This window comes from Arachis hypogaea, chromosome 10 (assembly GCF_003086295.3).
Source record: "Arachis hypogaea cultivar Tifrunner chromosome 10, arahy.Tifrunner.gnm2.J5K5, whole genome shotgun sequence".
Taxonomy (NCBI): Eukaryota; Viridiplantae; Streptophyta; class Magnoliopsida; order Fabales; family Fabaceae; genus Arachis; species Arachis hypogaea.
Genome location: NC_092045.1, coordinates 51,743,670 through 51,768,265, shown reverse-complemented (window position 1 = coordinate 51,768,265; position 24,596 = coordinate 51,743,670). Strand labels below are relative to the sequence as shown.

The window sequence follows — 24,596 nt, the reverse complement described above, 5'->3', positions numbered from 1 at the left end:
CTGACCGAATTCTTCAAGGAAGAAGAACTCATGGCAGCCGAAAACAACAACAATGCCAACAATGCAAGGAAGGTGCTGGGTGACTTTACTGCACCTACTCCCGACTTCTATGGGAGAAGCACTCTATCCCTGCCATTGGAGCAAACAACTTTGAGCTTAAGCCTCAATTAGTTTCTCTAATGCAACAGAATTGCAAGTTTCATGGACTTCCATTAGAAGATCCTCATCAGTTCTTAGCTGAGTTCTTGCAAATCTGTGACACTGTCAAGACTAATGGGGTTGACCCTGAGGTCTACAGACTTATGCTATTCCCTTTTGCTGTAAGAGACAGAGCTAGAACATGGTTGGACTCTCAACCTAAAGAAAGCCTGGACTCTTGGGAAAAGCTAGTCAATGCCTTCTTGGCAAAGTTCTTTCCACCTCAAAAATTGAGTAAGCTTAGAGTGGAAGTCCAAACCTTCAGACAGAAGGAAGGAGAATCCCTCTATGAAGCTTGGGAAAGATACAAACAATTAATCAGAAAGTGTCCTTCTGATATGCTTTCTGAATGGAGCATCATAGGTATTTTCTATGATGGTCTCTCTGAATTATCCAAGATGTCTTTGGATAGCTCTGCTGGAGGATCTCTTCACTTGAAGAAGACGCCTACTGAAGCTCAAGAACTAATTGAAATGGTTGCAAATAACGAATTCATGTACACTTCTGAAAGAAATCCTGTGAACAATGGGACTAGTCAGAAGAAAGGAGTTCTTGAGATTGACACTCTGAATGCCATATTGGCTCAGAACAAAATATTGACCCAACAAGTCAATATGATTTCTCTAAGTCTGTCTGGAATGTAAAATGCACCAAGCAGTACTAAGGAAGCTTCATCTGAGGAAGAAGCTTATGATCCTGAGAACCCTTCAATGGAAGAGGTGAATTACATGGGAGAACCCTATGGAAACACCTATAATCCTTCATGGAGGAATCATCCAAATCTTTCATGGAAAGATCAACAAAGACCTCAACAAGGTTTCAATAACAATAATGGTGGAAGAAACAGGTTTAGCAATAGCAAGCCTTTTCCATCATCTTCTCAGCAACAGACAGAGAGTTCTAAGCAGAATAACTCTGACGTAGCAACCATGGTCTCTAATCTAATCAAAACCACTCAAAGTTTCATGACTGAAACAAGGTCCTCCATTAAAAATTTGGAACGACAAGTGGGTCAGCTGAGCAAGAAAATTACTGAACTCCCTCCTAGTACTCTCCCAAGCAATACAGAAGAAAATCCAAAAGGAGAGTGCAAGGCCATCAACATGGCCGAATTTTGGGAGGAGGGAGAAGCAGTGAACGCCACTGAGGAAGGCCTCACTGGGCGTCCACTGACCTCCAATGAGTTCCCCAATGAGGAACCATGGGAATATGAGGCTCAAAATGAGACCATAGAGATTCCATTGGACTTACTTCTGCCATTCATGAGCTCTGATGAGTATTCTTCCTCTGAAGAGGATGAGTATGTCACTGAAGAGCAAGTTGCTAAATACCTTGGAGCAATCATGAAGCCAAATGACAAGTTATTTGGAAATGAGACTTGGGAGGATGAACCCCCTTTGCTCACCAAAGAACTGGATGACTTGTATAGGCAGAAACTGCCTCAAAAGAGACAGGACCCTGGGAAGTTTTCAATACCTTGTACCATAGGTACCATGACCTTCAAGAAGGCCTTGTGTGACTTAGGGTCAAGTGTAAACCTCATGCCTCTCTCTATAATGGAGAAGCTAGGGATCTTTGAGGTGCAAGCTGCAAAAATCTCACTAGAGATGGCAGACAATTCAAGAAAACAAGCCCATGGACTTGTAGAGGATGTTCTGGTTAAAGTTGAAGACCATTACATCCCTACTGATTTCATAGTCTTAGAGACTGGGAAGTGCATGGATGAATCCATCATCCTGGGCAGACCCTTCCTAGCCACAGCAAAGGCTGTGATTGATGTTGATAGAGGAGAGTTGATCATTCAAGTGAATGAAGAATCCTTGGTGTTTAAGGCCCAAGGATATCCCTCTGTCATCATGGAGAGGAAGCATGAAGAGCTTCTCTCAAAAACAGAGCCCCCACAGTCAAACTCTAAGTTTGGTGTTGGGAGGCCACAACCAACTTCTAAGTTTGGTGTTGAACCCCCACATTCAAACTCTAAGTTTGGTGTTGGGAGGTTCCAACATAGCTCTGAGCATTTCTGAGGCTCCATGAGAGTCCTCTGTCAAGCTAATGACATTAAAGAAGCGCTTGTTGGGAGGCAACCCAATGTTTTATAATTAACTATTTTCCTTTGTCATTTTTTTTTGTAGGTTGATGATCATGAGAAGTCACAAAATCAATGAAAAAAGAAAAAACAGAATGAAAAATAGGAAGAAAAAACAGCACACCCTGGAGGACGCACCTACTGGCATTTAAACGCCAGTGAGGTTAGCTGTTGGGCGTTTAACGCCCAGTCTGGCACCATTCTGGGCGTTTAACGCCAGAAAGGGGCACCAGACAGGCGTTAAACGCCAGAAATGGGCAAGAAGCTGGCGTTAACGCCAGAAAAGGCTAAAAACGTGTTTTTGCTTGCCATTTGGTGCAGGGATGACTTTTCCTTGACACCTCAGGATCTGTGGACCCCACAGGATCCCCACCTACCCTACCACTCTCTCTCTCTTCTTCACCCATTCACCAATCATCGTACACACCACTTCTCCCCCCTTTTGGCCGAACACAAAGCCATTCCCTTCTTCCTCATTTCTTCTTCTTCTACTCTCTTCTTTCTTCTTTTGCTCGAGGATGAGCAAACATTTTAAGTTTGGTGTGGTAAAAGCACTGCTTTTTGTTTTTCCATAACCATTTATGGCATCCAAGGCCGGAGAAACCTCTAGAAAGAGGAAAGGGAAGGCAAAAGCTTCTACCTCCAAGTCATGGGAGATGGAGAGATTCATCTCAAGGGTGCATCAAGACCACTTCTATGAAGTTGTGGCCTTGAAGAAGGTGATCCCCGAGGTCCCTTTTTCACTCAAAAAGGGTGAATATCCGGAGATCCGACATGAGATCCGAAGAAGAGGTTGGGAAGTTCTTACCAACCCCATTCAACAAGTCAGAATCTTGATGGTTCAAGAGTTCTATGCCAATGCATGGATCACCAAGAACCATGACCAAAGTGTGAACCCGAATCCAAAGAATTATCCTAAGGTTGAAGACTGAGGTTCAAACGTTCACTCAATTGGAGGCTGAGAACTTATATGAAGCATGGGAAAGATATAAGGCTTTGTTGAGGAAATGTCCACCAGAGATGTTCACTGAGTGGGACAAGTTACAAAACTTCTATGAGGGACTCACTCTTAAAGCTCAAGAAGCTCTTGATCACTCTGCCGGAGGCTCATTACAACTCATGAAGACCATAGAGGAAGCTCAAAACCTCATTGATATGGTGGCCAACAACCAATATTTCTTTGCTCATCAAAGACAACGCCAACCATCACAGAGAAGAGGAGTAATGGTGTTGGAAGGAGTGGATTCAATTTTGGCTCAAAACAAGATGATGCAGCAGCAAATTCAACAACAGTTTGAGCAAATGGCCAAAAGAATTGATGGTTTGCAAGTTGCAGCAGTGAGCGCCACGAGCCAACCTCCAACCACTTGGGTGCAAAGTGAAGAAACTCAAGAAGAGCAACAACAAGAGCAAGTCCAATACATGCACAACCAAAATCCTGGAACAAATGAAGTTTATGGTGATACTTACAATCCATCTTGGAAGAACCATCCCAACCTCAGATGAGGAGACAACCATAATCAAAACCAACAACCATGGCAAAGAAACACAGGCCAGAACAATTGGAAAAACACAAACCATAACCCCCAACCAAACACTAACCAAAATACATATAGAAAACCACAAAACAACTACCCAAATTCTATCCAATACCCACCCAATAACCAACTAACTAACCAAAACACTTATCATCATCCATCAACACCCCAAAATTAACCCATCTCACAAGACTCACAGAGAATCACCAATCTAGAGCTGCTCTTGGAGAAACTGATGAAGAACCAAGAATTGACAACAAAGAACCAAGAAGCCTCCATGAAGAACCTAGAGAGGCAGATTGGACAAATCTCCAAGAAGATTTCTGTTGAAAAACCATCGAGTTCACTACTTAGTGACACCATTCCCAACCCAAAGGAAGAATGCAAGGTCGTGCAACTAAGAAGTGGAAAAGTGTTAGTGGATGGCAACCAAGGAGCAACCAAGCAGAATGACACTGAGCCAACAAAGAATGATGAAGCCATCAACAAAGACATGATAAGCAAGAATGCTCCAGAAAAACTCACAGAGGAAGACAACAATCCACAGAATTTGAAGAAAGGAAAGAAGATCTTGGAGGAACCAATTCCAAAACAACATCAAGTGGTGAAGAGCTCAACACCACCATTACCTTATCCACAGAGATTTCACAAGGAAACAAAGGATCAGCACTTCCACAAATTTCTTGAGACTTTCAAGAAGTTGGAAATCAACATACCTTTGGCAGAGGCTTTGGAGCAAATGCTTCTGTATGCCAAGCTCTTAAAGGAGCTCATCAACAAGAAAAGAGATTGGAATGAGAAGGAAACGGTGATGCTTAGTGAGGAATGTAGTGCCGTGCTCCAAAAGGGAATCCCACCAAAACTCAAGGATCCAGGGAGTTTTGTAGTGTCATGCACTATAGGCAAACTATCCTTGGACAAAGCTCTTTGTGATCTTGGAGCTAGTATCAACTTAATGCCCTTATCCATAATGAAGAAGTTGGCCATAGAAGAACTCAAACCCACCAGGATGTCACTAGTCATGGCAGACAGATCAATCAAGACACCAAATGGAATTATGGAAAATTTGCTAGTAAAGGTTGGAGAGTTTATCTTCCCTGCAGACTTTGTAATCCTAGATACCGATGAGGAAGGCAACAATTCAATCATCTTGGGCAGACCATTTCTAGCAACTACAAGAGCCATTATTGATGTGGAAAAAGGAGAAATGATTTTCATAGTACACAATGAGCAAATGATCATCAATGTTTTTAAGTCAATGCAACACCCCCCAGAGAAGGAAGATCATTTGAGGGTGGACATGATAGAGAGCCTGGTAGAAGAAATGTTAGACATTGATCAGCATGAGCAAGAAGAAGATAATCAAGAAACAATAGAGGAACATGTGGCTGAGGCTTTCATAAACAAAGAAGTGGAACTAAGCAAGAAAGAAGAGGTGCAAAAGCAAGAATTGAAGCCATTACCTTCTCATCTCAAATATGCATTTCTTGGCACTTCAGAAAGCCTCCCGGTGATCATCAATTCAGCTTTGACAAAGAAAGAAGAAGGAGAGCTTCTTGATGTTCTCAGAGCTCACAAGGATGCCTTAGGATGGACCATTGATGACCTGAAAGGCATCAGCCCTACAGTATGCATGCATAAGATTCTTTTGGAGGACAATTCCAAAGCAGTAATTCAACCTCAGAGAAGACTCAACCCTGCAATGAAGGAAGTCGTCCAGAAGGAAGTAATGAAATTATGGAATGCAGGAATCATATATCCTATTTCTGATAGCTCATGGATAAGCCCAGTCCAAGTAGTACCAAAGAAAGGTGGGATGACAGTCATTGTTAATGAGAAGAGTGAACTCATTCCCACCAGAATGGTGACAGGGTGGAGAATGTGTATTGACTATAGAAGGTTGAATGATGCCACACGCAAAGATCACTTCCCACTCCCCTTCATTGATCAAATGCTTGAAAGGTTGGCTGGCCATGCTTATTATTGCTTCCTGGATGGTTATTCTGGGTATAATCAGATAGTGGTGGATCCAAAAGACCAAGAAAAGACTTCATTCACATGCCCATTTGGAGTTTTTGCCTATAGAAGAATGCCATTCGGATTATGCAATGCCCCAGCCACTTTTCAAAGGTGTATGCTTTCCATTTTCTCAAATATGGTTGAAAAATTTTTAGAGGTTTTCATGGATGACTTCTCTGTTTTTTGTGATAATTTCAATACTTGCTTAAACCATCTAACTCTTGTCTTGAAACGGTGCCAAGAAACTAATTTGGTTTTGAACTGGGAGAAGTGCCATTTCATGGTACCTGAGGGGATTGTTCTTGGTCATAAAATTTCAAGAAGAGGAATAGAGGTTGACAAAGCAAAAGTGGAAATAATAGAAAAACTCCCTCCACCAACTAATGTAAAATCTGTTAGAAGTTTCTTGGGGCATGCAGGATTTTATAGAAGGTTTATCAAAGATTTTTCTAAAATAGCCAAACCTTTGAGTAACCTTTTAATGATTGATCAACCGTTTGTTTTTGATAAAAATTGCCAGCATGCTTTTGAAACTTTAAAACATAAACTCACAACAGCACCAATTATCACACCCCCGGATTGGAACTTACCATTTGAACTCATGTGTGATGCAAGTGAAATTGCAATTGGTGCTGTACTTGGACAGAAGAAGGGAAACTTGCATCATGTCATATATTATGCAAGTAAAGTATTGAATAAAGCTCAAAAAAATTACACTACAACAGAGAAGGAATTGTTAGCTGTAGTCTATGCATTTGATAAGTTTAGATCGTACTTGATAGGATCTAAAATTGTGGTTTATACTGATCATGCTGCTCTCAAGTATTTGATGTCAAAACAGGATGCTAAACCAAGACTTATCAGGTGGATTCTACTCTTACAAGAATTTGACATTGAGGTAAGGGACAGGAAAGGCACTGAAAATCTAGTTGCTGATCATTTGTCAAGACTACCACCAGAAACAATTCAAAAGGCTTCATTACCTGTGAATGAAAGTTTCCCAGATGAACATCTTATGCTGATCCAACAAACACCATGGTTCGCTGATATGGCAAACTACAAAGTAGGGAGAAAGATACCCCAAGAATTCACTAAGCAACAAGTGAGGAAACTAATCAATGAAGCAAAGAAGTTCTTGTGGGATGAACCCTATCTGTTCAGAAGGTGCTCTGATGGAATAATCAGGAGATGTATTCCTGAAAGTGAAACAAAGGATATATTATGGCATTGCCATGGCTCAGCTTATGGTGGACACTTTGGTCCAGAAAGAACAGCAGCAAAGGTACTACAAAGTGGTTTCTATTGGCCAACCATCTTCAAAGATGCCAGGGAGTTTGTCCACCAATGTAATGAATGCCAAAGAGCAGGAGGACTAACAAGAAGGAACGAGATGCCACAAAACTTCATTTTGGAAGTAGAATTATTTGATCTATGGGGCATTGATTTCATGGGACCCTTTCCCCCTTCTTATTCATTCAGATATATCTTGGTAGCAGTAGAGTATGTTTCAAAATGGGTGGAAGCCATAGCCACAACTACCTGTGATGCACAAATTGTTCTTCAATTCCTAAAGAAGCACATCTTTACTAGATATGGAGTACCCAAGGGTCTCATCAGTGATGGTGGTGGTCATTTTTGCAATAGACAAATGGAGAAACTTCTCCACAAATATGGAGTTATTCATAAGGTAGCCACACCATATCATCCCCAAACTAATGGGCAAGCAGAATTAGCAAACAGGGAACTAAAGAAGATCCTAGAAAAAACAGTTGGTAGCACAAGAAAGGATTGGGCTAGGATGTTGGAAGATGCACTTTGGGCATACCGAACAGCTTTCAAAACTCCTATTGGGAAGTCCCCATTTCAACTGTTATATGGCAAATCTTGTCATCTCCCTGTAGAGCTTGAGCACAAAGCCTTTTGGGCCACTAAACTTCTAAATTTGGATTCTGAAGCAGTAGGAGAGAAAAGATTGTTGCAGCTGAATGAGCTAGATGAGTTTAGGCTAGAAGCCTATGAAAATACCAAGATATACAAAGAGAAAGCTAAAAGATGGCATGACAGGAAGATTTTGAAGAAAGAATTCAAACCTGGACAACAAGTTCTCCTGTATAACTCACGGCTCAAGATATTCCCTGGCAAACTTAAGTCTAAATGGACTGGTCCATATTTGGTGACTAAGGTTTTTCCTTATGGGAGTATTGAATTGCTAGATGAAGCAACAAAGAGTCAGTTTACAGCAAATGGTCATAGAGCAAAACTGTATCTAGGGGGGCAATGGAACAAAGAAAAGGAGGTTCAGAACCTAGATCCCCCTTAAAGCAAAAATGAAGATGTCAAGCTAGTGACAATAAAAGAGCGCTTGTTGGGAGGCAACCCAACCTGAGGTAGTTTCTTTTCATAGCTTTTTTAATAAAAATGTTGAGTAATTGTTGTGCATTGCAAGGAGCTAAGTTTGGTGTTGCACACCAAAACAATTTGAGGGAGAATGAAAACTTCTAAGTTTGGTGTTCCACCAAAAAATATCATTTAATACATTCTCACCTCTTGCATGATTCTAGCTCCAAGCAATCAAACACATTATTCAACTGTTGAATTGTTTTCTAGCTTTTATCTCATTAACCTTTAGCAAGGATACATGGTTTCAAATATGGTTAACTTGTCACATCTGAGGTAGTGGCAAACAATTAAGTTTGGTGTCCCTACACCAAAAATCAATCCTGGAGCCACACTCAGTTTATACACACTAACCATATAATTAAGGGCTTGAGAAGCAAGCAACTTTGAGGATTATGCAGGACATGAGTCAACAATTGAAGACACTATGCATTTTAACTCAAAGAGAACATAACAGAAGGAAGAATCAAAGGGCTGCAACGTCAAAGGTTGTATCTGAACTTAATCCTTGTTGCTGTGTATTGTTTCGAACATGGGAACCATTGGTTGTCTTGCTAAAGTGTTTATCTAGTTGCAAGTGAAATTGTTTGCTAGAAAAATGATAAGTCTGCATAATGTTTGTCATCCATCACTTAGTTTAAATATTGTTTTGTTTCCCATATGCTTAAAAAAAAGAGTTTGGTTTGAATTGAAAAGTAAAATATCCAATGTTGCATAAGTATGAATGGAAGTTGGTGGTGGTATATGTGTTTGATTAAATGCATGACTCATGAAATAATTGTTGCATAATATCATTCTCATCCAATTGTGAGTTAGATTGCTGTTATAAAGACTCTTATCAATATTGAAAAAGCCCTTGGTAGCAAAAGCAGAAAGAAAAGGGAAAGAAAAAGCCAAAATGGCAAGAAAAACAAAGAATAAAGGTTGGACACCAATAGCTTGAATCTTAGGACATATGCCTGTGGTGTTCTTGTACTAAGATCTGCTTGGATGAGTAAATTCTAAGGGGTATTTTGAAACCCGGTCACTTAGATCAACTGATTTGGGATGGCCAATTGAAAATCCACAATAAAGAGCAACTTAGATACAGAACATTTAGTTATCCAAAGAGATGCTGGGCATCAATGATCCTAGGAAGAATTAATGAGCCAAGTGTCTGTGGTGGAGAGATGTTGAGCAAAAAGGAAAGAAAATAAAGCCAAAGGCTATGCTGCAGCATTTGACACCCAACCTATAAAAGAATAATAAGCTTGTTAAGCTTTGTAAGCCAAGAAAAGTTAGCAAGGGAGTGAGTAAAAAGTGAGTCTTATCACAGCAAGTTTAGCAAACCTTTGATGCAAAATGTATATTATGTAACAAGAACAATAACTTGAGTTGTCATTGTCTGCATAAATGCCCCATAGATCAAGTTCTGCTATCTGCATAATAAGGATAAGTATCCTTTTCTTATTCATCTCATTTACTCTTAGTTTTGAGGCTTGCTTGGGGACAAGCAAGATTTAAGTTTGGTGTTGTGATGACAAGTCATCATATACCCATTTTTCAAGCTAATTTCACTTGTTTTGTTAGCATTTATGCACTTTCTTGTATCCTAAGTAAGTGATTTGGAGTGAAAATGCATAACTTCTTTAAACCAAGCAACCACCATGAAATTAATGTTAATCCATGAGGTTTAAGCTAATTTTAAGTGAATTTTAATTGATTTATAAGCCTCTTGAATTTAGTGATACTTGGAGTGGTTGTTTTGGTTTATTATAGGTGAAGAAAAGAAAAGAAAAGAAAAGCGTGGCCTAAGAAGTGTAGCCTAAGGAAGGGAAAGCGTGGCCGAAGCAATATGAAGCGTGCCGCATGCAAGGGGGGAGGCAACATTGCCCTCCACAAGGGCACACTGCCCTCTAGGAGGGCAACATAAGAGAACCAAGAAGAGAAGGCAACTCTGCCCTGCCCACTACAAGGGCAGAGCACAAAATGTGCCTTGAGACCAAGAGGAAGAGAACCTTGCCCTGCCCTTGTGGAGGGCAGAATCGGGCTCTCCAAGGAAGAAATTCAAGGGAAAAATGTCACCCATGCATGCCACAAGACTCGAACAAGGAACCATGAGGAAGCCAAGAACTAAGGTTGATTGCCGTGCCAAGAAGCCAAGGAAATTAATTGAATTTGTGCCCCAGCCGTGTTTCGAACACGGGACGTGGAAGAGAGAACTCTGCCCTGCCCTTGGCGCGGGCAGGGCAGCATTTGGATTGGCGCACGATCTTGGCGCACCACACACAAATCTGGCGCACCAAATCCTTCCCTGGCAGCACCAGCGCGCACCACGATCCTCTTCTGGCAGCACCAATTTTTCTGCCCTGCCCTCCGCGAGGGCAGGGCAGCATCCTATGCACCAAGCTCAATTCTGGCGCACCAACTTTGGATTCTGGCAGCACCAAGCACGTTCTGGCAGCACCAAGACAAATCTGGCGCACCAACTTTTCCTGCCCTGCCCTTGGCGCGGGCAGGGCAGCGTTCCACGCATCAGGGCGCACCAAACTCGCACAAGGCTGCACCACGGACGCACCACCATGCACCAATTTTCTGCCCTGCCCTCCACAAGGGCAGGGCAGCCTCCTGGGAGTGACTTTTAATGGGCCAAAAATTCAAATTAAAAATCCATTTGAATTCATTTCTTCACCAAATCAAAAGCCCATCCAAATCCCAAAATCCAAGAATAGAAAGTGTATAAATAGAAGCTAGTTTGATGTAATTAGGACCTTTTACCACTTTGATTTTTACCTTTACTTTTGAATTTTACTTTCACCTTTCTTTTGAGCTTTTGTAATTGTTCTTGAGAGACTTGACCGAGAGCTAAGAGGATCAAGGGAGAATTGACTGATCTCCTTCCTCATTCTTACTTGGGCAATTCTACTCTTCTGTTTCTGAGTATTGGGTGTGTGAAATTGAGGAAATTCTGTCTCAATTCCCATCCAAACTCTTTTCAATTTGTTTTCTGCATAATTCAATTTTATTTCTGTTCTTCTATTGCTTCTTCTTTAATTTTCTGTCAATTGCTTAGATAATTCAGATCTGGGAAGGAAATTGGGTTTTAGGCTCTGCTACCTAAGCCCTTGAGTCCTGAGATCAAAATTCACTTAGGTTCTTCTGTGAACCTTGCTGCACTTTACTTTAATTTCTGTTTAAGCTTTCATTGCTTCTAATTCAATTCCTGTTCTGTTAATTGTGTCAATTCAACTCTTCTTTGTTTATGTTTTGCAATCCCAGTCCTCAATTCCCTTTTATATTCAAGCCATTTATCTTTCTTACCATTTAAGTTACTGCAATTTAAGTTTCTTGCACTTTAAGTTTCAGTCATTTACTTTCTTTCTCTTTAAGATTCTGCAAATTTACAATTCTGTTCTTTAATTTACTGCACTTCTCCCTTCCCCCTTTACATTTACTGTCATTTATTTCTTGTTAAACACAAATCACTCAACCAAAACTTGATTCGCTTGACTAAATCACCCACTAAACTAAAATTGCTCAATCCTTCAATCCCTGTGGGATCGACCTCACTCATGTGAGTTATTATTACTTGATGCGACCCGGTACACTTGCCGGTGAGTTTTGTGTTGGATCGTTTTCCACACATCACCCTGAACCTGAAAGAACCTTGAAGCGAAAGCTAAGAAAAGCTAAGGCACAACTCTCTGTAGAGGATCTAACAGAAATCTTCAAAGAAAAAGAATCCATGGCAGCCGAAAACAACAACAATGCCAACAATGCAAGGAAGGTGCTGGGTGACTTTACTGCACCTACTCCCGACTTCTATGGGAGAAGCATCTCTATCCCTGCCATTGGAGCAAATAACTTTGAGCTTAAGCCTCAATTAGTTTCTCTAATGCAATAGAATTGCAAGTTCCATGGACTTCCATTGGAAGATCCTCATCAGTTTTTAGCAGAATTCTTGTAAATCTGTGACACTGTCAAGACTAATGGGGATGACCCTGAGGTCTACAGACATATGCTATTCCCTTTTGCTGTAAGAGACAGAGCTAGAATATGGTTGGACTCACAACCTAAAGAAAGCCTGAACTCCTGGGAAAAGCTAGTCAATGCCTTCTTGGCAAAGTTTTTTCCACCTCAGAAATTGAGTAAGCTTAGAGTGGAAGTCCAAACCTTTAGACAGAAGGAAGGAGAATCCCTCTATGAAGCTTGGGAAAGATACAAACAATTAATCAGAAAGTGTCCCTCTGATATACTCTCTGAATGGAGCATCATAGGTATTTTCTATGATGGTCTCTCTGAACTATCCAAGATGTCTTTGGATAGCTCTGCTGGAGGATCTCTTCATCTGAAGAAGACGCCTACAGAAGCTCAAGAACTAATTGAAATGGTTGCAAATAACCAATTCATGTACACTTCTGAAAGGAATCCTGTGAACAATGGGACAAATCAGAAGAAAGGAGTTCTTGAGATTGACACTCTGAATGCCATATTGGCTCAGAACAAAATATTGACTCAGCAAGTCAATATGATTTCTCAAAGTCTATCTGGAATGCAAAATGCACCAGGTAGTACTAAGGAAGCTTCATCTGAAGAAGAAGCTTATGATCCTGAGAACCCTTCAACGGAAGAGGTGAATTACATGGGAGAACCCTATGGAAACACCTATAATCCTTCATGGAGAAATCATCCGAATCTCTCATGGAAGGATCAACAGAGACCTCAACAAAGTTTCAACAACAATAATGGTGGAAGTAACAGGTTTAGCAATAGCAAGCCTTTTCCATCATCTTCTCAGCAACAGACAGAGAGTTCTAAGCAGAACAACTCTGACTTAGCAACCATGGTCTTTGATCTAATCAAAACCACTCAAGGTTTCATGGCTGAAACAAGGTCCTCCATTAGAAACATGGAGGGACAAGTGGGTCAGCTGAGCAAGAAAATTACTGAACTCCCTCCTAGTACTATTCCAAGCAATACTGAAGAAAATCCAAAAGGAGAGTGCAAAGCCATCAACATGGCCGAATTTGGAGAGGAGGAAGAGGTAGTGAACGCCACTGAGGAAGACCTCCATGGACGTCCACTGGCCTCCAATGAGTTCCCCAATGAGGAACCATGGGAATCTGAGGCCCAAAATGAGACCATAGAGATTCCATTGGACTTACTTCTGCCATTCATGAGCTCTGATGAGTATTCTTCCTCTGAAGAGGATGAGTATGTCACTGAAAAGCAAGTTGCTAAATACCTTGGAGCAATCATGAAGCTAAATGACAAGTTATTTGGTAATGAGACTTGGGAGGATGAACCCCCTTTGCTCACCAAAGAATTGGATGACTTGTCTAGACAGAAACTGCCTCAAAAGAGACAGGATCCTGGGAAGTTTTCAATACCTTGGACCATAGGCACCATGACCTTTAAGAAGGCCTTGTTTGACCTAGGGTCAAGTGTAAACCTCATGCCTCTCTCTGTAATGGAGAAGCTAGGGATCTTTGAGGTGCAAGATGCAAAAATCTCACTAGAGATGGCAGACAACTCGAGAAAACAAGCTTATAGACTTGTAGAGGATGTTCTGGTAAAAGTTGAAGACCACTATATCCCTGCTGATTTCATAGTCCTAGAGACTGGAAAGTGCATGGATGAATCCATCATCCTTGGCAGACCCTTCCTAGCCATAGCAAAGGCTGTGATTGATGTTGACAGAGGAGAACTGATTATTCAAGTGAATGAAGAATCCTTAGTGTTTAAGGCTCAAGGATATCCCTCTGTCACCATGGAGAGGAAGCATGAAGAGCTTCTCTCAAAACAGAGCCAAACAGAGCCCCCACAGTCAAACTCTAGGTTTGGTGTTGGGAGGACACAACCAACTTCTAAGTTTGGTGTTGAACCCCCCGCATTCAAACTCTAAGTTTGGTGTTGGGAGGTTCCAACATTGCTCTGAGCATCTGTGAGGCTCCATGAGAGCCCTCTGTCAAGCTACTGACATTAAAGAAGCGCTTGTTAGGAGGCAACCCAATGTTATATATTATTTATTATCCTTTGTTATTTAATGTTTTCTGTAGGTTGATGATCATGAGAAGTCACAAAATCAATTGAAAAAGCAAAAACAGAAAGAAAAACAGAAAGAAAAATAGCACACCCTGGAGGAAGATCTTGCTGGCGTTTAAATGCCAGTAAGGGGCACCAGACTGGCGTTAAACGCCAGTAAAGGGCAAGAACTTGGCGTTAAATGCCAGAAATGGGTACCAGCCCGGCGTTTAACGCCAGAATTGGAACAAAGAGAAATTTTGCTCGCCACTTGGTGCAGGGATGACTTTTCCTTGACACCTCAGGATCTGTGGACCCCACAGGATCCCCACCTACCCCACCACTCTCTCTCTTCTTCACCCATTCACCAATCACCTCAACACCTCTTCCCCAAAAACCCCTCACCTATCAAATCCCATCTTTCTCTTCACCACTCACATCCATCCTTCATAAAACCCCACCTACCTCACCATTCAAATTCAAACCACTTTCCCTCCCAAATCCAACCTCCCATAACCGAACACTACCCCTCTCTTCACTCCTATATAACCCATCTTCACTCCTTCATTTTTACACAACCTAAACACTACTTCTCTCCCTTTGGCCGAACCACAAAGCCATCTCCATCTCATTCATTTCTTCTTCTACTACTCTCTTCTTTCTTCTTTTGCTCGAGGACGAGCAACCTTTTAAGTTTGGTGTGGTAAAAGCATTGCTTTTTGTTTTTCCATAACCATTTATGGCATCCAAGGCCGGAGAAACCTCTAGAAAGAGGAAAGGGATGGCAAAAGCTTTCACCTCCGAGTCATGGGAGATGGAGAGATTCATCTCAAGGGTGCATCAAGACCACTTCTATGAAGTTGTGGCGTTGAAGAAAGTGATCCCCGAGGTCCCTTTCAAACTCAAAAAGAGTGAATATTCGGAGATCCGACATGAGATCCGAAGAAGAGGTTGGGAAGTTCTTACCAACCCCATTCAACAAGTCAGAATCTTAATGGTTCAAGAGTTCTATGCCAATGCATGGATCACCAAGAACCATGATCAAAGTGTGAACCCGAACCCAAAGAATTGGCTTACTATGGTTCGGGGGAAATACTTGGATTTTAGTCCGGAAAATGTAAGGTTGGCATTCAACTTGCCCATGATGCAAGGAGATGAACATCCTTACACTAGAAGGGTCAACTTTGATCAAAGGTTGGACCAAGTCCTCATAGACATCTGTGAAGAGGGCGCCCAATGGAAGAAAGATTCAAGAGGAAAGCCAGTTCAATTGAGAAGGCATGACCTCAAGCCCGTCGCTAGGGGATGGTTGGAGTTTATCCAACACTCAATCGTTCCCACTAGCTACCGGTCCGAAGTTACTCTAGACCGGGCCATCATGATCCATAGCATCATGATTGGAGAAGAAATAGAAGTTCATGAGGTGATATCCCAAGAACTTTATAAGGTGGCGGACAAGTCCTCTACCTTGGCAAGGTTAGCCTTTCCTCATCTCATTTGTCACTTCTGTTATTTAGTTGGAGTTGACATAGAGAGAGATATCCCAATTGATGAGGACAAGCCCATCACTAAGAAGAAGATGGTGCAAACAAGAGACCCCTCTCACCATCAAATCCCTGAGATGCCTCAAGGGATGCACTTTCCTCCACAAAACTATTGGGAGCAACTAAACACTTCCCTAGGAGAATTGGGTTCCAACATGGGACAACTAAGGGTGGAGTACCAAGAGCATTCCATTCTCCTCCATGAAATTAGAGAAGATCAAAGAATCATGAGAGAGGAGCAACAAAGACAAGGAAGAGACATTGAGGAGCTCAAGCACTCCATAGGATCTTCAAGAGGAAGAACAAGTCGCCATCACTAAGGTGGACCCGTTCTTTAATTTCCTTGTTCTTTATTTTTCTATTTTTCAAAAATTATGCTTATGTTTAGCTATGTTTGTGTCTTGTGATCATTAGTGTCTTAGTGTCTATGCCTTAATGTTATGAATGTCCTATGAATCCATCACCTTTATTGAATGAAAAATATCCTTAATTGAAAAAGAGAAGAATTGCATGAATTTTGAATTTTATAACAGTTTAATTATTTTGATGTGGTGGCAATACTTTTGTTTTCTGAATGTGTGCTTAAACAGTGCATATGTCTTTTGAATTTGTGGTTCATGAATGTTGGCTCTTGAAAGAATGATGAAAAAGGAGACATGTTACTGAGGATATGAAAAATCATAAAAATGATTCTTGAAGCAAGAAAAAGCAGTGAATACAAAAAAAAGGAGAAAAACGAAAAAAAAAGAGGGAGAAAAGAAAACGAAAAAAAAAAGAGAGAAAGAAAAAGAAAAAGAAAGAAATAAAGTTGTGATCCAAGACAAAAAGAGTGTGCTTAAGAACCCTAGACACCTCTAATTGGGGACTCTAGCAAAGCTGAGTCATAATCTGAAAAGGTTCACCCAATTATGTGTCTGTGGCATGTATGTATCCGGTGGTAATACTGGAAGACAGAGTGCTTTGGGCCACGGCCAAGACTCAATAAGTAGCTATGTTCAAGAATCATCATACTTAACTAGGAGAATCAATGACACTATCTGGATTCTGAGTTCCTAAAGAAGCCAATCATTCTGAATTTCAAAGGATAGAGTGAGATGCCAAAACTATTCAGAGGCAAAAAGCTAAAAGCCCCGCTCATCTAATTAATACTGATCTTCATAGATGTTTTTGGAATTCATTGTATATTCTCTTCTTTTTATCTTATTTGATTTTCAGTTGCTTGGGGACAAGCAACAATTTAAGTTTGGTGTTGTGATGAGCGGATAATTTGTACGCTTTTTGGCATTGTTTTTAGTATGTTTTTAGTATGATCTAGTTACTTTTTAGTATATTTTTATTAGTTTTTAGTTAAAATTCACTTTTCTGGACTTTGCTATGAGTTTGTGTGTTTTTCTGTGATTTCAGGTATTTTCTGGCTGAAATTGAGGGACCTGAGCAAAAATCTGATTCAGAGACTAAAAAGGACTGCAGATGCTGTTGGATTCTGACCTCCCTGCACTCGAAATGGATTTTCTGGAGCTATAGAAGCCCAATTGGCGCGCTCTCAATGGCGTTGGAAAGTAGACATCATGGGCCTTCCAGCAATACATGATAGTCCATACTTTGCCCAAGATTTGATAGCCCAAACCGGCGTTCAAAGTCACCATCATAATTCCCAGCGTTAAACGCCGGAACTGGCACAAGAATGGGAGTTAAACGCCCAAACTAGCACCAAAGCTGGAGTTTAACTCCAAGAAGAGTCTCTACACGAAAATGCTTCAATGCTCAGCCCAAGCACACACCAAGTGGGCCCGGAAGTGGATTTTTATGTAATTTACTCATCTTTGTAAACCCTAGGCTACTAGTTCTATATATATAGGACCTTTTACTATTGTATTTTCATCTTTGGACGTCTAGTTCTTAGATCTATCTTGGTAGCTATCTTTATTCTTATGCTATCTTAGATCATTGGGAGGCTGGCCATTCAGCCATGCCTAGACCTTGTTCTTGTGTATTTTCAACGGTGGAGTTTCTACACACCATAGATTAAGGTGTGGAGCTCTGCTATACCTTGAGTATTAATGCAATTACTGTTGTTCTTCTATTCAATTCTGCTTGTTCTTGTTCTAAGATATATCACTTGTTCTTCAACTTGATGAATGTGATGATCCGTGACACTCATCATCATTCTCACCTATGAACGTGTGCCTGACAACCACCTCCGTTCTACCTTAGATTGGGTGGATATCTCTTGGATTCTTTAATCGGAATCTTCGTGGTATAAGTTAGAATTGATGGCGGCATTCAAGAGAATCCGTAAGTTCTAAACCTTATCTGTGGTATTCTGAGTAGGATTCAATGATTGAATGACTGTGACGAGCTTCAAACTCCTGAAGGCGGGGCGTTAGTGACAGACGCAAAAGAATCACTGGATTCTATTCCAACCTGATTGAGAACCGACAGATGAATAGCCGTGCCGTGATAGGGTGCGTTGAACATTTTCACTGAGAGGATGGGAGGTAGCCATTGACAATGGTGAAACCCTTGCATACAGCTTGCCATGGAAAGGAGTAAGAAGGATTGGATGAAGACAGTAGGAAAGTAGAGAGACGAAAGGGACAAAGCATCTTCATGCGCTTATCTGAAATTCCTACCAATGAATTACATAAGTATCTCTATCTTTATCTTTATGTTTTACTCATCATTCATAACTATTTGAGTTTGCCTAACTAAGATTTACAAGGTGACCATAGCTTGTATCATACCAACAATCTCTGTGGGATCGACCCTTACTCGCATAAGGTTTATTACTTGGACGACCCAGTACACTTGCTGGTTAGTTGTGCGAAATTGTGTTTATGCCATGGTATTGAGCACCAAGTTTTTGGACTCATCACCGGGGATTATTTGAGTTGTGAAAAGTATTGATCACAATTTCGTGCTCCACATAGCAACACCAAACTAAGAATGCAATCATATGCCAACTTATTTGAAAAAAACTAAGCAAAGAAAAGAAATGTTACCTACGGTTGGGTTGCCTCCCAACAAGCGCTCTTTTAATGTCATTAGCTTGACATGTTATTCTCAACTTTTTTCCTCTTCTTCCAGTTTGTTAAGAGGAATGACCTCAAGGGGAGAAAAGAGCAAGTTGATATCCCTTGTTTTGGCCTTTTCCCAACAAGCTTTCTTTTGTTATTTGCTTGATTTGCTTTGCTTGAAGAGGCAGCAAGGGTTGGATTGCTTGTGGTTGACCTTTTCTTCTTCATAGATGTGGTCCCTTGTCTTTTCGTCATGTAACGACCCAACTCCCAGTATGCCATGGTCATACAAGAAGCTACGTGTTACTAACTTATCCTTCCTAATTATTAACTATCATTCAATATATCAGCCTGTTTCTTGTTTGAACGATGCCAATTTTACGAGTAACTTTTTTTTTTATTCATTGCGATGAAGGGAAAAAATAAACAAGCATACATTGAGAGTAATAGAAAAGCAGCATAAAGAAACATAGAAATACAACTGATAGTATACATCATGTACATTATAGCAAAACATGTAGTGTTTACACAAGATCAAGTCAGTTTACATCCTCGTCATCCTACATAGCTAATATATACACGCACTCCCAGGGCCTGGCCCATACAAAAAGCCGCTAAACTGGTGCCCAGGCTAGCCTAACCACTATATAGCTCCTAGCTCTCAAGTGTACTAACACAAGTGAGAGACCAACTAATAGATTATGTCAGACTAGAGTGTCGTCAAAAGAATGCCCCTTCTACTATTAAATTATATCTACACGTGGCCATTCAGAGAATCGCCGTGAGGCTCGTCCATCTCCTCATCTTGCTCTATCTCTATCTCAGGATCCTCCTCCTCATCATCATCCGCAGCTACAACTATACCCTCAGATCCACCTGAAGTACTGCTATCACTATGTACAAAGCCATTAGTGAGCACAGGTCCGTTCGCGTATATAGGGGCTACTCCACCATCTGATAGTGCCGGCTCATCAAGCTGTGGAAAATCAGGGATCAGCTCAGGGGGAAAGTCCCACTCTGGTGGTATCATAGGTACGTAGTCACCAGCTAACTCGGGGTCATCAGGAATGATAGGCTCAGGTTCCACCTTATTCAAGGGTTGAGCTGGTACGGGGTGTTTGGGATCATCAGGAAAAGGATGTCCTGGTGCGTCAGAATTTAACTCCAGGATAAGGGAAAGTCATATAGAGCATTAGGGTCAAAATGTGGGCTAGGCAGAGGATGTTGAAAAGATCAATTAGGTAACGCATATCATCTAATACGAGGCTCCAATCCCATAATGTAGTAAATGTGATGTACCGAATCCTCGTAGACATAGGGGTCCTCAAACTCATAGAATATCACGCCCGTCTCCATCTAAAGGGGAGGAAGGGAGAGAAGGGGTAGGAACTGGGAAGTCCTTAGTAGGTCGGGGTTGTTAGTTACATTCATTTGTTCAGTTCAATTAGCAGATGAATAATATAATATAGTGAAATAGTAAACCGAAGTTAAAGATAGATAAGTAGAGAAAAGAGAGAAAACAGAAAATAGAACACGAACAAAAAAATACAAGAAAATAAAACACAGATACAGCATACAAGCAGACAAACATAAAGAAGTAGAGCACACACATAAAAAGGAATACAACAGAGGATAATGCGCAAACAAGAATGATGCATGTCTAGTCCTAGTGCAGGTAATGAGCTCATCTGTCGGTTTCTACCCGCTCCCGGTGTAACCCAGCATTACTAGACGGATATGGCTTTCCAGTTGGCTATACCCTTGTGTACAGGAAATAACCCCTCTGCCACCACAGGGTCCACTGCACGCAGGAAATAACACATCTGCCATTGTAGGGATGTATACCGACACACCTTCTGTATACATGAAATAACCCCTCTGCCACTACAGAAATGGAACAAGTGGTCACGGTACTTCTGTAGCAGGAAATAACCCTTCTGCCTTACAGAAATAAAATATCAGTCTGTACTGCAGAAAAGCGTTCTCAGTGATCGCACCACCATCTATCTGACTCCCACAATGCAGCAGATGAACACATAGATATCTTTGGGGTTGCCTTAATGCAACAAATGACCTCTCAATAGGTCTTCTGTTCTTTATTATATTACTCTTATCTCTTCGTCTCTGTATTCTGCTCTGTTTATTATTTTTTCTGCGCTTATTTACTTTATTCTATTTTCTCTGTTTAACGTTAGTATTTAAAGCTTATGTAAATTTCGGTATGAATAGTTAGCTGATGCCAGGGCATCTAGGCCAGTTTTACTGACCTTTTCTTTACTGTTTTAAGGTAGTTTCATGCATTTTCTTAGTGAGTAGGCATGTTTTGGATGAAAATACACTTACTCCATGATTCAAGCAACTATTGTGAATTTCACATGATTTCATAAGGATTTTGCTAGAATTGAATGATAAATTGATGATGCATAATCTCATGACTTTGGCTAGAGCTTTGATACGCCTTATTTGCTTGATTTTAGGACAAAGGAAGCAAGGAAGAACCACGTTAGTACTCACGTTAATCTAGTTAACGTGACCACTAACGTGGAATGGTAAATAGCTTGCAACGTTAATGAGAAAAGTGATCACCAATAATGCCTGTGAAGCTATAATAAGTCCACGTTAATTGCCACGTTAACTTAGTTAACGTGGTAGTTAACGTGGAGATAAAAGAAAGCTCCAACGTTAGTGGTAAACGTGAACACCACTAACGTTCCAAGACTTGGCAATGAGCCATGTTCAGAGTCACGTTAACTTAGTTAACGTGAACTCTAACGTGGAAGAGAAGAACAATGCCAACGTTAGTGACACTCACCTTTGTCACTAACGTTGGATCATCTAGCATTGCCCACGTTAGTGGTCATGTTAAGACCACTAACGTGAAAGTTAACGTGGAGTTGAAATTGATGAGCCAACATTAGTGACACTCGCCTTTGTCACTAACATTGGAAGGTTGCATTCTCTACTACGTTAGTGGTCACGTTAACGTACTTAACGTGAGCTCTAACGTGGAGAATAGGGTCACTTAGAGCATTAGTGACAAAGGTAAGTGTCACTAACGCTCTCGAAGGTGAGGCATACCCACGTTAAGAGCCATGTTAGTTACACTAACGTGAACTCTAACGTAGGGACAAAGGGCTAAGCCAACATTATTGGAAAAAGTGAGTCCCAATAACGCTTGCGAAAGAGGGATAAGCCAACGTTATTGGGAAAAGTGAGTCCCAATACTGCTAGCAAGGATTTAGAAGGCAATGTTAATGGTCACGTTAGTGCCACTAACGTTGGAGTTAATGTGGGATATATGAGGGTGAAACGTTAGTGGAAAAGGTGATTGCCACTAACGTTCTCGAACCTACAATGTCACTTAACATTAACTTCAATAACGCCCATGCCTAATGCACACTTCTCTGCAAGCTGAGCACACTAAAGATTGTAACTGCTTCAACTCAAGATCTAAGGCCCACATCCAAGACTTGAAGAACTCACTAGAAGATCAATAGAAGTAGTATATATAGGAGTAGTTTTGAACTATAAAAGAGCTTTTGGCACCTTGGAGAACTAACCTCTGTATATTTACTTTTCTGCACTTTTAGCATGGATTCCTTTCTACCATTTTTATTTTCTAGAGCTATGAACAACTAAACCCTTTTCATTGGGTTAGGGAGCTCTGTTGTAATTTGATGGATCAATTATAGTTTTCATTCCTCTTCTTCTTTCTTCTCTTTTGATTTACTAGAAAGCTTTCGATCTTAATTCAATTGGTTAGTTGTCTTGGAAAAGAAACTCTCCATAATTGGATATCCTCTGAGTCTTGGAAAAGGGATGAGGAGATCATGCTAGAAATGCTTTCTCATGTTGGTCTGGGCGGATATAGTGACATGTAATCCTCCCAACACTTTGATTTGGAAATACATGTGGTATAATCAATGACCATACTTCAACTCTTCCCATGAGCAATTAAATCAAGGAATTGGGCAATTGTTCAAGCTTAGAGAGATTGGGTTGCAAAGGAATTGGAACCCAATCACTTAAGATTGCCAAGGAGATCAATAGATGCTTTGATTGAGGAAGAGATGAAAATAAATTTGATCCAGAGAATACAACATCTCCTGAGCCCAATGAATTCCCCATTTCTGATCTTACCCATTCTCTTTACTTTCTGTCTTTCATTTCCATGTTCATTACCACCAATCCCCATTTAAGATTCTGCACTTTAATTTCTGCTATTTACTTTCCCGTCATTTAAATTTCTGCAAGTTCCCATATCAAATTCTGTTTACCTCAACTAGCATATTCTTCCAACTAAAGTTGCTTGACCAATCAATTCTTGTGGGATTCGACCTCACTCTATTGTAAGTTTTTACTTGACGACAATTCGGTATACTTGCCGAAGAGAAATTTGTTGAGAGACAAGTTTTCATGCATCAATTTTTTAGCACCGTTGCCGGGAATTGATTTTGTATCAACAATGATTAAGTTGGAAGTTCACTAGATTGAGCATTTTATTTTATTTTTTTGTTTACCTGATTCAGTCGATTACCTTCAGTTTGTTTAGTTTCTTCCTCATTCCCTTTACCCTCTCTGTTTTTCCTTCATTCTTTGTTAATTACAATTCTGCTCACTAACCCACTAACTGTTTGATAAATCACATCACCCACACTAACAATCACTCTAACAAGAATAATCTCTTCATTTCATGTCTTGCTGTGTGTTTTGTTAGTTGTATGATAGGGAGAAGAGGGGACCTTCAACTTCCTTTGATTCGGAAATTGAAAGGACCATCCGGAGACTAAGGAGGGAAGCAAGAGGAAAAGGAGTTGTTGGTGCTAAGGAAGAGGAAGAGTATTTTGAACCCAACATGGAAGAGAACTTGGAAAACAATCATGAAGAAGAAGCTCACAACCATGCTAGAGAAGGCCCTGCAAATCATGTTGGCCAAGAAAGGAGAGTTATAGGTTCCTACATCAATCCTAATCTAGAAAACTGTGGATGTAGCATCCAGAAACCCACCATACATGCCAACAACTTTGAACTAAAACCCCAGCTCGTCACCCTTGTTCAGAACAATTGCTAATTTGGAGAAAGTGCTCAAGAAGACCCTAATCAACATCTAACCACCTTCCTGAGAATTTGTGACACTGTGAAGTCTAATGGAGTCCACCCGGATGTCTATAGGCTACTTTTGTTTCCTTTTTTACTCAGGGACAAGGCATCCAAATGGCTTGAATACTTCCCAAAGGAAAGCTTAACGAATTGGGAAGATGTGGTGAACAAATTTTTGGCAAGATTTTACCCTCCTCAAAGAATCAACAGGCTGAGAGCTTAGGTGCAGACTTTCAGGAAACAAGATGGTGAGACTTTCTATGAGGCATGGGAGAGGTTCAAGGACTTAATAAGAAGATGCCCACCAGATATATTCAATGAATTAGTTTAACTTTACATTTTCTATGAAGGTCTTTCCTATGAGTCAAAGAAAGCCGTAGATCATTCATTAGGGGGCTCTCTAAACAAGAAGAAAACCATTGAAGAAGCCATAGATATCATTGAAACAGTAGCTGAGAATGACTACTGATACGTAAAAATTAGATTTCACGTGCAACCGGCAAGTATACCGGGTCGTATCAAGTAATAAAACTCACAAAGAGTGAGGTCGATCCCACGGAGATTGGTAGATTAAGCAACTTTAGTTAAATGGTAGATTTAGTCAAGCAAACATAGTTTTGATTTCATGAGCATTTTGATTTTTGAACATAATTGCAAGAATTTAAATGGCAAAGAATGTAAAGAACTAAAAGAG

General features: G+C 40.7%; 2 non-coding genes across 2 annotated transcripts; both read right to left on the bottom strand.

Annotated features, from left to right (window-relative positions):
• Nucleotides 1-434: 434 nt before the first annotated feature.
• LOC112719250 (small nucleolar RNA R71) lies at nt 435-542 on the bottom strand. The gene has a single exon (XR_003161559.1). It is a non-coding gene; the product is annotated as a small nucleolar RNA R71 (small nucleolar RNA).
• Nucleotides 543-24,110: 23,568 nt separating this feature from the next.
• Nucleotides 24,111-24,217, bottom strand: LOC112718880 (small nucleolar RNA R71). The gene has a single exon (XR_003161206.1). It is a non-coding gene; the product is annotated as a small nucleolar RNA R71 (small nucleolar RNA).
• Nucleotides 24,218-24,596: the final 379 nt, after the last annotated feature.